Genomic DNA, 12,907 nt, shown 5'->3' with positions numbered 1-12,907 from the left:
AAGCAGGCTCCAGGCTCTGAGCCATCAGCAGAGCCTGAAACGGGGCTTGAACCCATGAGCTGCAAGATCATGGCCTGAGCCGGAGCCGGACGCTTAACCGACTGAGCCACCCAGGCGCCCCTAGGGCTAGCTCTGTTTTCAGGGCCTCCGTGGGGCCGGACTGTGGGTGCAGACAGCATTCCCCTGGAGAGGAGGGGGCTAGAGTCGTGGGGGCTGGACGGGGGAGAAGGGGCGCTCTCCTGCAGGCAGTGGGAGCCGGGGGAGATGGGGGGAGGTTTGGAAGAGAGGCCACAGAGGCCTGGAGAGCAGTTAGAGAGGATGAGCGTGGTTCTGGCTGGCCGGACGGCATGGGGGGCGGTGACATGGCTGGGAGGCCATCAGACGCTGGGTGGGCCTGGCGGGTTAGGTAAGGAGCAGGGAGGGGCACATGGGGAGGTCAGGTTGGCGATGGGCAGGTGGAGTCGGAGGTCCTGAGGGCCCCCCAGGTGGAGACAGTTGGTTTCGTGGGTCTGGACACTGGGATCCGGGCATGTGGGAAGCCGGTTCAGTCATGAACCCTTGGGGAGAGGGAACGCCCAGCTGGGAGCAGGCGGAGGGGGTCAGAGAAGGAGACACAGAGGGCGGGGGGCCGGCGAGGTAACCCAGAGACAGGGAGAGAGTGTGGGGAGGGGGTCCGATGCCATGGCGCCTTCACCAGAGCAGGATCAGGGACTGGGGGAGAACAGAGGAGCACTCAGCCAGGGAAGAAGTGTAGACAGCAAGTGTAGACAAGTCTTCAGGGAAGCCGAAGACAAGGGGAGGTATGCAGGGCAGTTGCTGAAGGGGACTCTAGTATTGTGGGTCGTTCTTAGGAGAGATGGTGATGGTGTGGCGCAGAGGTGGGTTAAGTGGGGGAGGGGCTCCAGGAGCGGGGGTGGGGCGGCCCTGAGCTGGATGGGGGGAACCCCCAGCTTGAGGGAGGGGAGGCGATGGAAGGGGGTCTGCAAAGTCTTTTGCAGCCTGAAGGAGGCGGAGGTCAGTGGCCTCTCCTCTCTCTGTGACGGAGGAGGGGTATGGGGAGGCAAAGGGCTTCAAAGGGTCCTGAGGTCTGTGTGTCCACAGAAGGCCCTGGAAGAAGGAAGCCTAGGGGATCAGAGAGGGTGAGTGGAGCCGGAAGAGGACCCAGCGCAGGCAACCACCAGCCAGAGGGGCACCGGGGTTTAAATGGCAGTGTCCCCGCTCCTCTGTGTGTTCTGAACGCCGGCCAGGTGCCCATGTCCCAAGGAGCTGCGCGGGGCTGTCCTCCAGGGGCTTATTTGCTGCTTTCTGGGGTGTCCCTGCCCTGGTCCTGGGCAGCCTGTCATCACCTTGCCCGGTGCAGGGGGCAGAGCGGCTCCTAGGTATTTTCCGCGGCCTCCGGCTGCCTTCTCTCCGGTGCGAGCCGGTCCCCCTTCTCCCCCACCAGCTGCCAGGCCCCAGCTCACCGCGCAGTACGGCCTGGGTGCTGTTTGCGTGCGTGTTTATGTGATTTCCCGCATTTCCGAGCTCCCCGTGCCCCCTCCCTGCAAGGCACAGAGTGGACCAGACTCCCAGGGCAGCCTTGCAGTAGCCCCCCACCCATCAGCTCTTCTCCCGAGGGTGCCCCTTGCCCAGAGCCCATGTTCCCCCCCCCCTGCCCCTCCAAGTCTGACAAACTTTGAATACCCTGGTGCTCAGGTTTCTGAGCCCAGGGCAGAGTAAAAGGAAGGTGTGCACGGAGGGACTGCTCAGGCGGGCAGAGACTGCTGCTTACACTTAAAAATCTGCTCAGAGGGTCAATCTGATGGTAAGTATTCTTCTCACCAAACAAATAAGCAAACAGAACTAAAAACAGAGTTGCTAAGTTGGCCTCGTTGGTAGCACGCATCTGTGCCTAATTTCAAGGGAAGACACACAGGCACGGCCAGGCTGCTGCCCATCGCGGGACCTGCAGATGCTGGCTGGTCACTGCTGTCGCGAGCCGGCACGACGGGCGGCCAGTGTGTACGATGCTTTGTCAGAGCAAACTAGGTATGAATCAACAGTCATGCGCAAAGAGGTCTGTTGCCACGTGTAGCATGTGGCCAGCTGGTCACCACCTTAGTGCTCAGCAGTAGGGAAGTGTCACGGTCTTGGGACAGAGTATGACACAGCCATTGAAAATGATGTTTATGAAGAATTTTAATGACCTAGGAAATGTTTTTGGTATAATTTTAAGTAAAAACCAAGATGTAGGGGCTCCTGGGTGGTTCAGTCAGTTAAGCCTCCAACTTCAGCTCAGGTCATGATCTCACGGTTCATGGGTTCGAGCCCCACGTCGGGCTCTGTGCTGACAGCTCAGAGCCTGGAATCTGTTTCTGATTGTGTCTCTCTCTCTCTGCCCCTCCCCCACTTGCTCTCTGTCTCTCTGTCTCTCTCAAAAATAAATGAACTTTAAAAAAAAATTTTAAAAACCCAAGATGTAAAATATGCATATTTCATTCAATAAAAAGGAAAACCACATGCTGTGAGCTTGACTTTGTTTAAAAATTATAGGAAAAATGGAAAGAAAACACAAAAGTGCTAACTTTATCATTTCTGGGTGGTGGAACTTGGAGTGATAGAAAATGTTTTTTAGCGCTTTGTCTTGTATTGTATTTCCACATGTCTATAAGAATCACTTTCAGATTTTAAAGTTATTTGAAATGAAGGCATGGTGTGTATCCTGTCTTTAGGAAGAAGTCCCATTTCTCTGGAAAATCTTATGTGAACATTTAAGATCTTGGCACGTATTTATATATTTTTCTCAGCATGAGCTAGGGAGCTTGGATCAGTTAGAAATGTGTTTTGACTGCAACTAACAGAAAATCCAGTAACATGGCTGGGGGGGGCGGAGTTTGTTTTCATCCCTGTAACAAGAAGTCCCCCTTAGGTCATCCGGGGCTGGTGTGGCTCCGCAGTGCTGCTGTGGAGACCTGATTTCACCCTGACACCATCTCTTTCAAGCTTCTGGGTCAGTTCTGGGACTGAGGCCAGCCTCTGCCCACAGTGACCCGTCCCCAGCCTCGCTGGAAGCGGGGGGGTGGCTCTGTTCATCATCTGGCTGTGTCTTCCACGTTCCACTTGGGGACTGGGACCAGGCGTCCCAGAGGGGGCCTGCTCGTGGGAGGCTGTTCATGAGGAAGTGCCCTGTCCCAGGTCACCCTGCTGCTCAGGGAGCTGGAGGAATAAAGACTAAATGGATGGACGGAGGCATAGTTAGAACCTGGCCCTTAGCTCTCTTCCCCACGTGAACGGCAAACCGCCGAGTCTCAACATCTAGCACGGCATGTCAGTCCCTGGAGGCCCTGGCGACCTGCTTAGCCTTGTGTCTCCCCACTGACCTGCTGTGGCTCACACACAGCCTCTGCCAGTTTAACTTTGTGCCTTCGCTTTTGCTGTTCCCTCTGCCTGGAATGCCTTTCTTTGCTGCTGCCCCCGCCACGCCCTTTGGTCTAACTTCTGCTCATCCTTTTAGGGTCAGCCCAGCATCATCTTTTCTGGAAGCCTCCCCGACCTCCTGGCTGGGCTAGGGGTTCCTCTTCTGACACCCCATAGCACTCTGTGCTTGTTGAACTTACCACACTTCTATTTTTCTGTCCATGTTCTGACTGCCCTCCCCGCTGGCCTGTGAGCCCCTCGGGGGGCGGGGGGCGATGTACCTGACTGACCTCAGCAACCGGCCCTGGCCTCAGAAGGGGCACGTGTGAGCAGGAAGTCAAGGAGTCTGGCCGCACCCTGCTCCTGCTGCTGCGGAGAGCCTTGGCAGGGGCGTCCCCGGGTCCCTTACAAGATGTGGGATAGTTGAGCTGCATCAGGTCACTTTGGAGGGTGTGGTCATTCACTAGAGGGGCGGGGCTGGCACGGGACAGCCTGTACTGGGTGCCCAAGATGTGTGTGTATGTGGGGGTCATGGCCAGCACCTTTGGTCAGCACCCTACTGTGGCTGCTTACAGTGCCTGGTGGCAGGGAGTGGGGGTGGGTGCGAAGCAGGGGAAGCAGAATCCTACATTCTGGGAGCCTGGCACACCAGAACCCACCAAAGTTGCTGGGCTGGCGTCCTCACGGCAGGGGGGTGGCCCTCAGCGGTTATCAAAGGCCAGCAGGGATGCCTCCCTCAGATGAGGGCTGAGAGGGGGAAGGGGATCTCCCTGGGGCTGGGCCATCCGTCAACCTTGAGCACAATGGGGTCATTAACCCCTGACCCTGGGTCCTTCTTAGCCACTTCCGCTGGAGGGCTCTCCCCACCAGAAGAAGAAGGGAGGGGGAGATTGTTCTTAAGCCTCCGTCTTCAACGTCTTCAACGAGGGGCCCAGGAGCCCCCAGTCTGGTGTGGGAGTCACAGCCTTGCAGACTCTTCCAAAGCTCAAGGTCCCAGCTCTCCAGCTCCCATCCTCTGTGGCTGCTTCGGGGATCCGGTGGTGGCTTCTACTCTCGGCCAGCCGCAGGAGCAAGTGTGCACGGGGAGGGACAGAGAGGGACCCTGAAAGAGACACTTGAGCTCAGAGACTATTCACGGGGACCTCCCAGACCAGTCCCCACTTGCGAAAGTCAATGCAAGGACTCTAAACAAAATATCAGCAAAACACACCCAGCAGTTAATAAAAAGGATACACACATATCACGACCGAAATGCAAAGGGGTTCAACATTGGAAAATGTATTAGTGCCATCCGTCGTGTTAATAAATTAAGGGAGGGAAATCACATGATCCTCTCGAATCTCGCAGTGAATTTCAACATCTATTCATGATAAAAATGTTTTAGCAAACTTTGGATGGAAAGGAACTTCCTTCAATTGGTAAAGCTTGTTGACAAAACCCAGCACAAATATGGTCCATTAAGGAACAGCAGACAATGTTCCTTAAAACCCGGGGCAAGACAATTTTGCCTGCATCCATGTGTCTATTTAATATTGTAACTGAGGTCCTAGATAGGGCAGGAAGAGATGAAAAAAAAAAAAAAGAAACAGGGGCGCCTGGGTGGCTCAGTCGGCTGAGTGTCTGGCTTCAGCTTAGGTCATGATCTCGTGGTTCATGGGTTCAAGTCCCACGTCGGGCTCTCTGCTGATGGCTCGGAGCCTGGAGCCTGCTTCCAATTCTCCCTCTCTCTGCCCCTCCCCTACTCATGCTGTCTCTCTCTCTCTCAAAAATAAATAAGACGTTAAAAAATATTTAAAAAAAAGGTATGAGGATTGGAAAGCATCATTTGCAGATGGTGTGATTGTCTACCTAGAAAACCCCAAATAATCTACAGGCAAATCATTAGAACCATGAATGAAATGTAACAGATGTATAGAATATTCTGGTATCAAATCATTATGAACAATGAATTGCACCTACAACCTGTGGGTGAATCTTGAAAATATCACGTTGAGTGAAAGAAGCCAGACACAAAAGGCCACCCTATTGTACGATTCCATTTATATGAAATCTCCCGAAGAGGTGATTTCATAGAGACAGAAAGTAAAGTAACAGTTGTCAGGGGCTGAGCACGGGTCGGGGAGGCAGGGCAGGGAGGGGCCGCTAATGGGTAAAGGTTTCTTCCTAGGGTGATGAAAATGTCCTGGAATTAGGCAGTGGGGATGGTTGCACATCTTGTGAATATACTAAAACACCACTGACACGTACGCTTTAAAATGATTACTTTTATGTTGTGTAAATCAGATCTCAATAAAGAGCAATTGCATTTATAAACATGAGAGCAAAGTATAATTTTAAGAGATCCTCCATTGGGGCGCCTGGGGGGCTCGGTAAGTTAAGTGACCGACTTTGGCTCAGGTCATGATCTCGAAGTTTGTGAGTTCGAGCCCTGCGTTGGGCTCTGTGCTGACAGCTCGGAGCCTGGAGCCTGCTTTGGATTCTGTGTCTCCCTCTCTCTCTGCTCCTCTGTGTCTCCCTCTCTCTCTGCTCCTCCCTCATTCATGCTCTGTCTCTCTCTGTCTCTCAAAAATAAATAAAAGTTAAAAAAATTTTTTTAAATCCTCAATTTACAATAATAACAAGAATTAAATCTGACAAAATATCTGCAGAGGAAAGCACAAAACTGAGGTCCAGCCATTCTGGAAAATAGTTTGGTAGTTTCTTTAAAAAGCAAAACACACACTTAGCATGTGACCCAGAGACCACGCATCTAGGCCCTTGTTACAGAGAAAGAAAACGAATATCTTCGTGAAAATACATACATAATTACACACAGCAGCTTTACTTGTGATATAAGAAACAAGGGCTCCTGGCTGGCTCAGTCTGGAGAGAACGTGACTTTTGATCTCAGGGTGGGAAGCTCAAGTCCCACGTTGGGCAGAGCACTCACTAAAAAAAGAAAAAAATCTAAATGTATCTAAATGCCCTTCAGTGAGTGAATGGTTAAAATATTAATGCATCCAGGGACACCTGGGTGGCTTAGTCGGTGAAGCATCTGACTTCAGCTCGGGTCATGATCTCACAGTCCCTGAGTTCAAGTCCCCCGTCAGGCTCTGTGCTGACAGCTCAGAGTCTGGAACCTGCTTTAGATTCTGTGTCTCCCTCTCTCTCTGCCCCTCCGCTGTTTGCACTCCGTCTCTCAAAAATAAAATAAAAACCTAAAAAAAGTGTTTTAATTAATACATCCAGACTACAGAATGTCACTCGTCAGTAGAAAAGGAACTGATGATGAAAGATGCAGCTCCGCGGATAGGGCTCGAGGGAATCACGCTACATGAAGAAAGCCTATCCCGAAAGATTACACTCTGAGTCGCTCACTAATGTGACATGCTCAAAAAGACAAAAGTAGAGAGAGCGGAACCGGAAAATCGATTAGTGGTTGGAGGGTGGGGGGAGGAAAGAGGGAAGGGAGATGGTAGTTGGTCAGACAGCTCTGTGTCTGGCTCTTGGTGATGATTACACGAGTCCACACAGAGGGTGAAACTGCATGGAACCACACACACACACACACACACACACACACACACACACACACACTCTTGTGCGCACACTGGCACATGCATGTAAAACTAATGGAATCCATTCGGGGTCTGTGGACGGGACCGATGTCAGTTTCCTGGTTTGGGTAAAGTTCCAAGGTGTTGTGAGATGTCACCATTGGGGGAAACTGGGCGATGGGTACCCGGGAACTCTCTGTACTATTTTTGAACTTCCTGCCAATCTATAACTATTCAGGAACAAAAAGTAAGACCCCCAAAAAAATCAATAGCATTATTAGGAGACATTAAAGATGACCCCAGAGATTTGCTTGAAATTAAGGAATGCTAGGAAGGGACATGGCTGAACAGACAGTGGCCACGAAGGGTAATGGGTAAAAAGTGCTCTGTGACCCTCTTCCCTCTCTTTTTGTACATTTGACCTTTTTCTCAATAAAAAGCAAAAGAGGGGCTCCTGGGTGGCTCAGTCAGTTAAGTGTTCGATGTTGGCTCACTTCATGATCTTGCGGTTTGTGAGTTCGAGGCACAGAGTTGGTCTCTGTGCTGATGGCTCAGAGTCTGTCCCCTCTCTGTCCCTCCCCAGCTCACGCTCTGTCTCTTTCTTTCACAAACAAACATTAAAAAAAATTTTTTAAGTAAAAGATAGAACTCTAAGCAAATGCAGAGAGATAGCCATTAACCTGCACAGGGAGACTGGCTATCATAGAGTTCTTCCCAAATCAACATCTAGATTCAGTTCGGTCCTGATTAAACCCCGACAGGGGTTTGGTGGCGCTTGTCCAGCTGATTCTAAAAGCAGTAAGGAAAAGGGCAAAACACTAAGAATAGCAAAGACGCTCTGCAGAAAAAGGCAGGGCACTTACCCCACAAATATCAAGGCTGATTATAAAGCTATTGTGATCAGGCCAGTGTGGCGGACCCGGGAGCAAAGGTGGACCGCTAGACGGATGGGACAAGACGGAGACACTGACACACAGGCCGGGCTGTGGCAGATCAGAGGGGAAGGGGGAGACATCTGTGTCCCGTGTCATCCTCGCACCGTGTGGGGCTGGATCTCCCCCAAGCATCCCAACATCCCATTTTGCACTCGGTGGAGGCTCAGAAAAGGCCAGCGGTGCCCAAGGGCTTCTGACTCTGGTCCTAGGCTCTTCCCAAAGCGGGATCCTCCCAGGGTTCCCTGCCCCGTGTCTGAACCATGGGCCCCCATGCAGAACCTGCTGATTCATAATCTCTGGGGATGTCCAGGCATCTGCACACCTGCTAACTTCCCACTGGAGCCCGAGACCTCGTGAATTAAAGAAAGGGAAAGAGATGATGGGTGCGGGTGGGGGGGGGAGCGAATGCAAGGGAGCATGGAGCCAGTCACACTGAGGCCAACGGGGCCTCGCTGCCAGCAGCGGGAAACAATCAGGCACTGTCCCACTCCTTCTACCCCCCAGGCTCTCATCACTGACCAGACTCTGGGAGCAGAGCGCTAGCGGTGTGCATGGTGGGGGGAAGGTCAGGGGTCAGCCCCCTGCGTGCCAAGCAGGGCCAGGAATAGAGCCGGTTTGGAGATGGCTGGGGGGACTCGGGGCCCCACAGGAGCCCACACCCTTGTACCGGAGGAGGCCACTGAGAAGAGCAGAGGGAGCTGCCCTGCACCCCAAGGGCAGGGAGGCCCATGGCTCCATCAAAGCTGCTAAGCGCTTCTGGAAGGATGCAAATGCCTTTGAGCAGCGCTAATTCTCCTCCTCAGCCACTGCTGGCCGAGCGGGAGGGACTTTCTTCTGGTCTGTCAGTCTGCCTCTTGGTTCCTGGGCCCCACGCCCCCACCTTGCTCAGATCAGGGGCGGGGAGACTCTGCCCACCTCCGTTGACCTGCTGTGTAAGTGGGGTCCAGCCACCCACAGAGCTGACTGTGCCGCTCTTTCTCTGCTGGGCTCCCTGTCACTGCCCCGTGTCAGGCTGATGGAGTCTGGGGGCCTTGATTCTGAAACTAGAGCCCCCCGTTGTCTCTGACTGCCACCTGGTCTCTGAGCAGCGCTCTCGATGACATAGTCATTCATTCAGTGGACATGCATTAAATGTTATATGTGCTGGGCACTGTGCTAAGTGTTGGCTAAGTGACCGGGACTGGCCGGGTTCCTGTCCGCAGGCAACTTGTAGTTCTGGGAGGGAATGGGTGTCCGGAGAGACTAACCAGGGGCCGCACTTGAGCAGCTGCTGGGCAGGAAGGGACTTCCCTGGGGAGGTAACCTGTGAGTTGAGACACGGATGAAGTGAAGGGGTGTGCGTACCTGGGGAAGAATGTTCCAGACGCAAAGCCAAAGGCCCTGAGGTGGAAACATTCCAGCATGTTCCAGGAACAGCAAGAGGCCCTGGAACAGAATGTGAACAGAGAGGAAAGCTGGGCCATGTGTCAGAGAAGCAGCCAGGCCAGGTCTGAGATAAGACTTGGGTTTAAGTCTGTGTGTGTCAGAAAGATGGTGGAGGGGGTTTGTCACGGTCAGACTTAAAGCCAACGCTCAGGCTCTTGGGGTACCCATTTTATCCATGGAGACCAGGGCTCAGAGAGGTCAAGTGGTGTTTCCAGGGTCACATGGCCACCACTGAGACAATGGTCTGTCCGACCCCTCACTGGCTCCCCCAGATCTACCATCATGCCCCTTCCCACTGGGCTCGCCCGTTAGATTTGGGGCCTCTCTCTGGAGTCGGAGGTGTTACTCTCCTTGTGCAGTTGAGGAGGCTGAGTTCAGAGGGGCCAGGCCACCTGTCCACACCCACACAGCCCAGGAAGCCCAGGGATCCCAGAGCCAGCCCCGGGTCAGACACATCTGGCTTTGAGCCCTGGCCTTACCGGTGATGAACTGGGAGGTGTCTCACCCTTCAGGGCCTCATCCGGGAAACAGGGTCGGAGATAACATTGGATCTGACCCCTGCCGGCCTCACTGACCGTTTCCTGTGCCAGGCCCACTCCTTCCAGCCACGCTGGCCCTTCTCTTCCTCGAAGATGTCAGCTCACATCTGCCCCAGAACGTTCTGCCGCCAGGCTCCCTCTTGGGGAGTCTCTGGTCACCTCTTCAGAGACCCTCCCAACCACCACATCTATCCCCCCTTCCCTCCCTTCTCTGTCTTCCCCCACAACCCCCCTCCCCATCTTACAGCATCCATGTGCCCACCCCCAGCTGGAATGAGCCCTTTTCTTGGTGTTTGGGTTGACTGCCGGCCTCTCCCACTCATGTTCGTTCTGTCAGGGCGGGACCTTGCTTCTCCTGTTCCCGGATGTGTCCCATGGCCTGGACATAGAGGTGCTGAGTGCATATTTATCGAGGGAACAAGTATAGGAATGGAAGTACCGCGTCGGAGGACTGTGGTGACTTTGCAGGAGCTAGTGCATGGGGACTGTGTGGCACGGGCCCTGGCCCAAGGGACCTATAAGCATCTGAGGCTAGGACTAGTTATTACGCTCGATCCTCAAACCCATCTTCTCAATCTCTGTGCTGCTGCTGCTGACTTGAACCACAATTTACCCACACGCCGCCAGTTTCTTGACCTCCAAGGCGGTCTTCAAAGTCGGTGGTCAGTGAGGAGTCCGGTCCTGTGCCGGGGCCACAGCGGTGTTGAAGGGCGGGCACCTTGGTCACAGCACGGCACTTGACCAGTCTCACTCATGGCCCACAGGGTACAGGGACCAGAGACAGGCAGGTGGTGGTGGTGACTGGATTGAAGGGGGGTACAGGGACTCACTCTTCTAGGGCTCTGGTGCCCCAGCAGGTGTTTCTCCCAATGGCCACTGGGTGGCAGCACTTCTTCAGGAATATACGGTGCAGGAGCTCGGCTTTTCTTAAGTGTTGGGAACACAGGCTGGGAATCTTTGAGGGGACCCAGGCGCAGGGAGGAGCTGGGACTTTCCCAGGGTCACACATTTAGTGGCAGGGCCTGGACAGGTGAGAGGTCACTCGCCTGCCTGGAGGGAGCAGAAGGAAGGAAAAAGAGGAGGAGCAGCTGGGAGGGTGAGCTTGAGGGCCAGCCCTGACTCAGCCACCTGGGAGGCGGAGGATGCCTTTACCCCAGTCGACCCCCAGAATCCTAGCCATCCTTGAGCAGGTGCTCACAGCTCCCCCCTGAAGCCCTGCTGACACCTCTCACCCAGGCAGACGTGGTGGCTCGCTCTGCACTCCCACCTGGACTTGCATGGCTGTCATTGTCCCCACTGACTGTCTCGTTCGCCACACTGGGCTGGGCCTCGCACCCCCAGGCCGCCTGCACTAGCTGTATGCCCTCCGCCTGTGCCATCCTGTCCCTCTTCAGGGACCAGCTCCTTCTTCAGGACCCAGCTGAGATGCCCCTTCCTCCAGGAAGCCTTCTCCAGCTTTCAGCCTGGCTAGAAGCCCCTTTTCTGGGGACACATAAGGCCCTGGGCTCCTCCTGGATGGCGAAACCTCTGGAACACCATTTGTTGGTGAACCTAACAGGCCCACGAGAGTGTGCACAGACGCTGTACCTTCTTTTATTTTTATTTAAAAAATTTTTTAATGTTTTTAATTTATTTTTGAGAGACAGAGAGAGACAGTACATGCAGGGGAGGGTCAGAGAGAGGGAGACACAGAATCCGAAGCAGGCTCCAGGCTCTGAGACATCAGCATAGAGCCCGATGCGGGGCTCAAAGTCACGAACTGTGAGATCATGACCTGAGCCGAAGTTGGATGCTTAACCAACTGAGCCACCCAGGTGCCCCTCAAGTAACTGTTTCTGGAGCTGAGACAAAGGAGCAAGATTTATGAGCCAGATTGTCTGGTAACGCTGCCTGAAAGTGGTGGGTCAGAGCGGTCTGGGAGATGGCAAAGATAAAGCAGAAAAGAGGGACCTCCCATGAGAAGAGGAACCAGAGTGGGGGGCAGTCAGGAGGCTGGAGTGGCATCTATGTCGTAAAACTGACTCTCCTTTTTATCTTGACCTTCACAGGTACCTGTTGGGAGGATCAGTTTTCCCTAGTCTACGGCTACTGGAAGCTCAGAGTCAGACAGTGACTTGCCCAGGATCCCCCGGTCACAGGATGGTAGGATCTGGGCTTGAGCTTGGGACACTATGTGGCAGAGGAATCGCCGTCCATGTTAAAGTATCCGTTAAAGTTTTTAAATGTTTACTTATTTTTGAGAGAGAGGAGGGGCAGAGAGAGGGAGACAAGGGGATCTGAAGCCCCTGCTCTGTGCTGAGGACAGAGAGGCCAAAGCAGGGTTCAGACTCACAAACTGTGAGGTCATGAACTGACCCAAAGTCAGATGTTTAATCCCCTAAGCCACCCAAGTGGGCCTGGAGGCTGCTGCTTTTGTTTTTTTAATTTGTAAATGTTTTATGTATTTTTGGGAGAGCCAGAGCATGAGTTGGGATGGGGCAGAGAGCAAGAGACACGCAGAATCTGAAGCAGGCTCCAGGCTCTGAGCCATCAGCACAGAGCCTGATGCGGGGCTGGAACTCATGAACAGTGAGATCATGACTGAAGTCAGACGCTTAACTGACTGAGCCACCCAGGCGCTCCACAGGGCTGCTGCCTTTAAAAAAAAATTCTGGCCTGAACAGGCCGCAGAAGGTCCAGCCCTAGCTCTTCCACCGACCACCTGTGAGACAAAGGGAAGCTGCTTCTCTGAGCCTCAGTTTCCTTACTTGCACAGCGTGGCTGACAATCCTCCTCCTCGCACAGGGTTGTGCTCAACTTTGAAATCCTGCAAGTAACCTGCAGAAAAGTGGGAACATGGCAAGGTCGTCGCCATTGTGGCATTCTGCACATTTGCTGAGCCTCAGATTATCTTCCTAAGGAGGGGGTGGAGTGGGGATCCCATCAGATGGTGGGCTATGTGGATAATTATCCTTCTGTATCTCTCCTTTCTCTGCTGCCCTGGAAGGAAGCTGTAACCCTCCAGGGGCCCCTGCTCCTCAGGATTAAATAAGGAGATGAGCTGCGAGGAGTCTTTCACCAACTACCATAGAAGCAT

At 53.6% G+C, this 12,907-nt stretch overlaps 1 long non-coding RNA gene across 1 annotated transcript in view; it reads left to right on the top strand.

The window, feature by feature from the left end:
* Positions 1-12,103, top strand: part of LOC115303702 — a 61,082-nt gene extending 48,979 nt beyond the window's left edge. Inside the window, exon 3 of the long non-coding RNA XR_003914202.1 lies at positions 11,880-12,103. This is a non-coding gene — a long non-coding RNA (uncharacterized LOC115303702). The remainder of the gene's footprint in view (positions 1-11,879) is intronic.
* The last annotated feature ends 804 nt before the right edge of the window (positions 12,104-12,907 follow it).

Source organism: Suricata suricatta, chromosome 10 (genome assembly GCF_006229205.1).
Source record: "Suricata suricatta isolate VVHF042 chromosome 10, meerkat_22Aug2017_6uvM2_HiC, whole genome shotgun sequence".
NCBI lineage: Eukaryota > Metazoa > Chordata > Mammalia > Carnivora > Herpestidae > Suricata > Suricata suricatta.
Note: the sequence above shows the minus strand (reverse complement) of the source record. Positions and strands in the feature narration are given on the sequence as shown.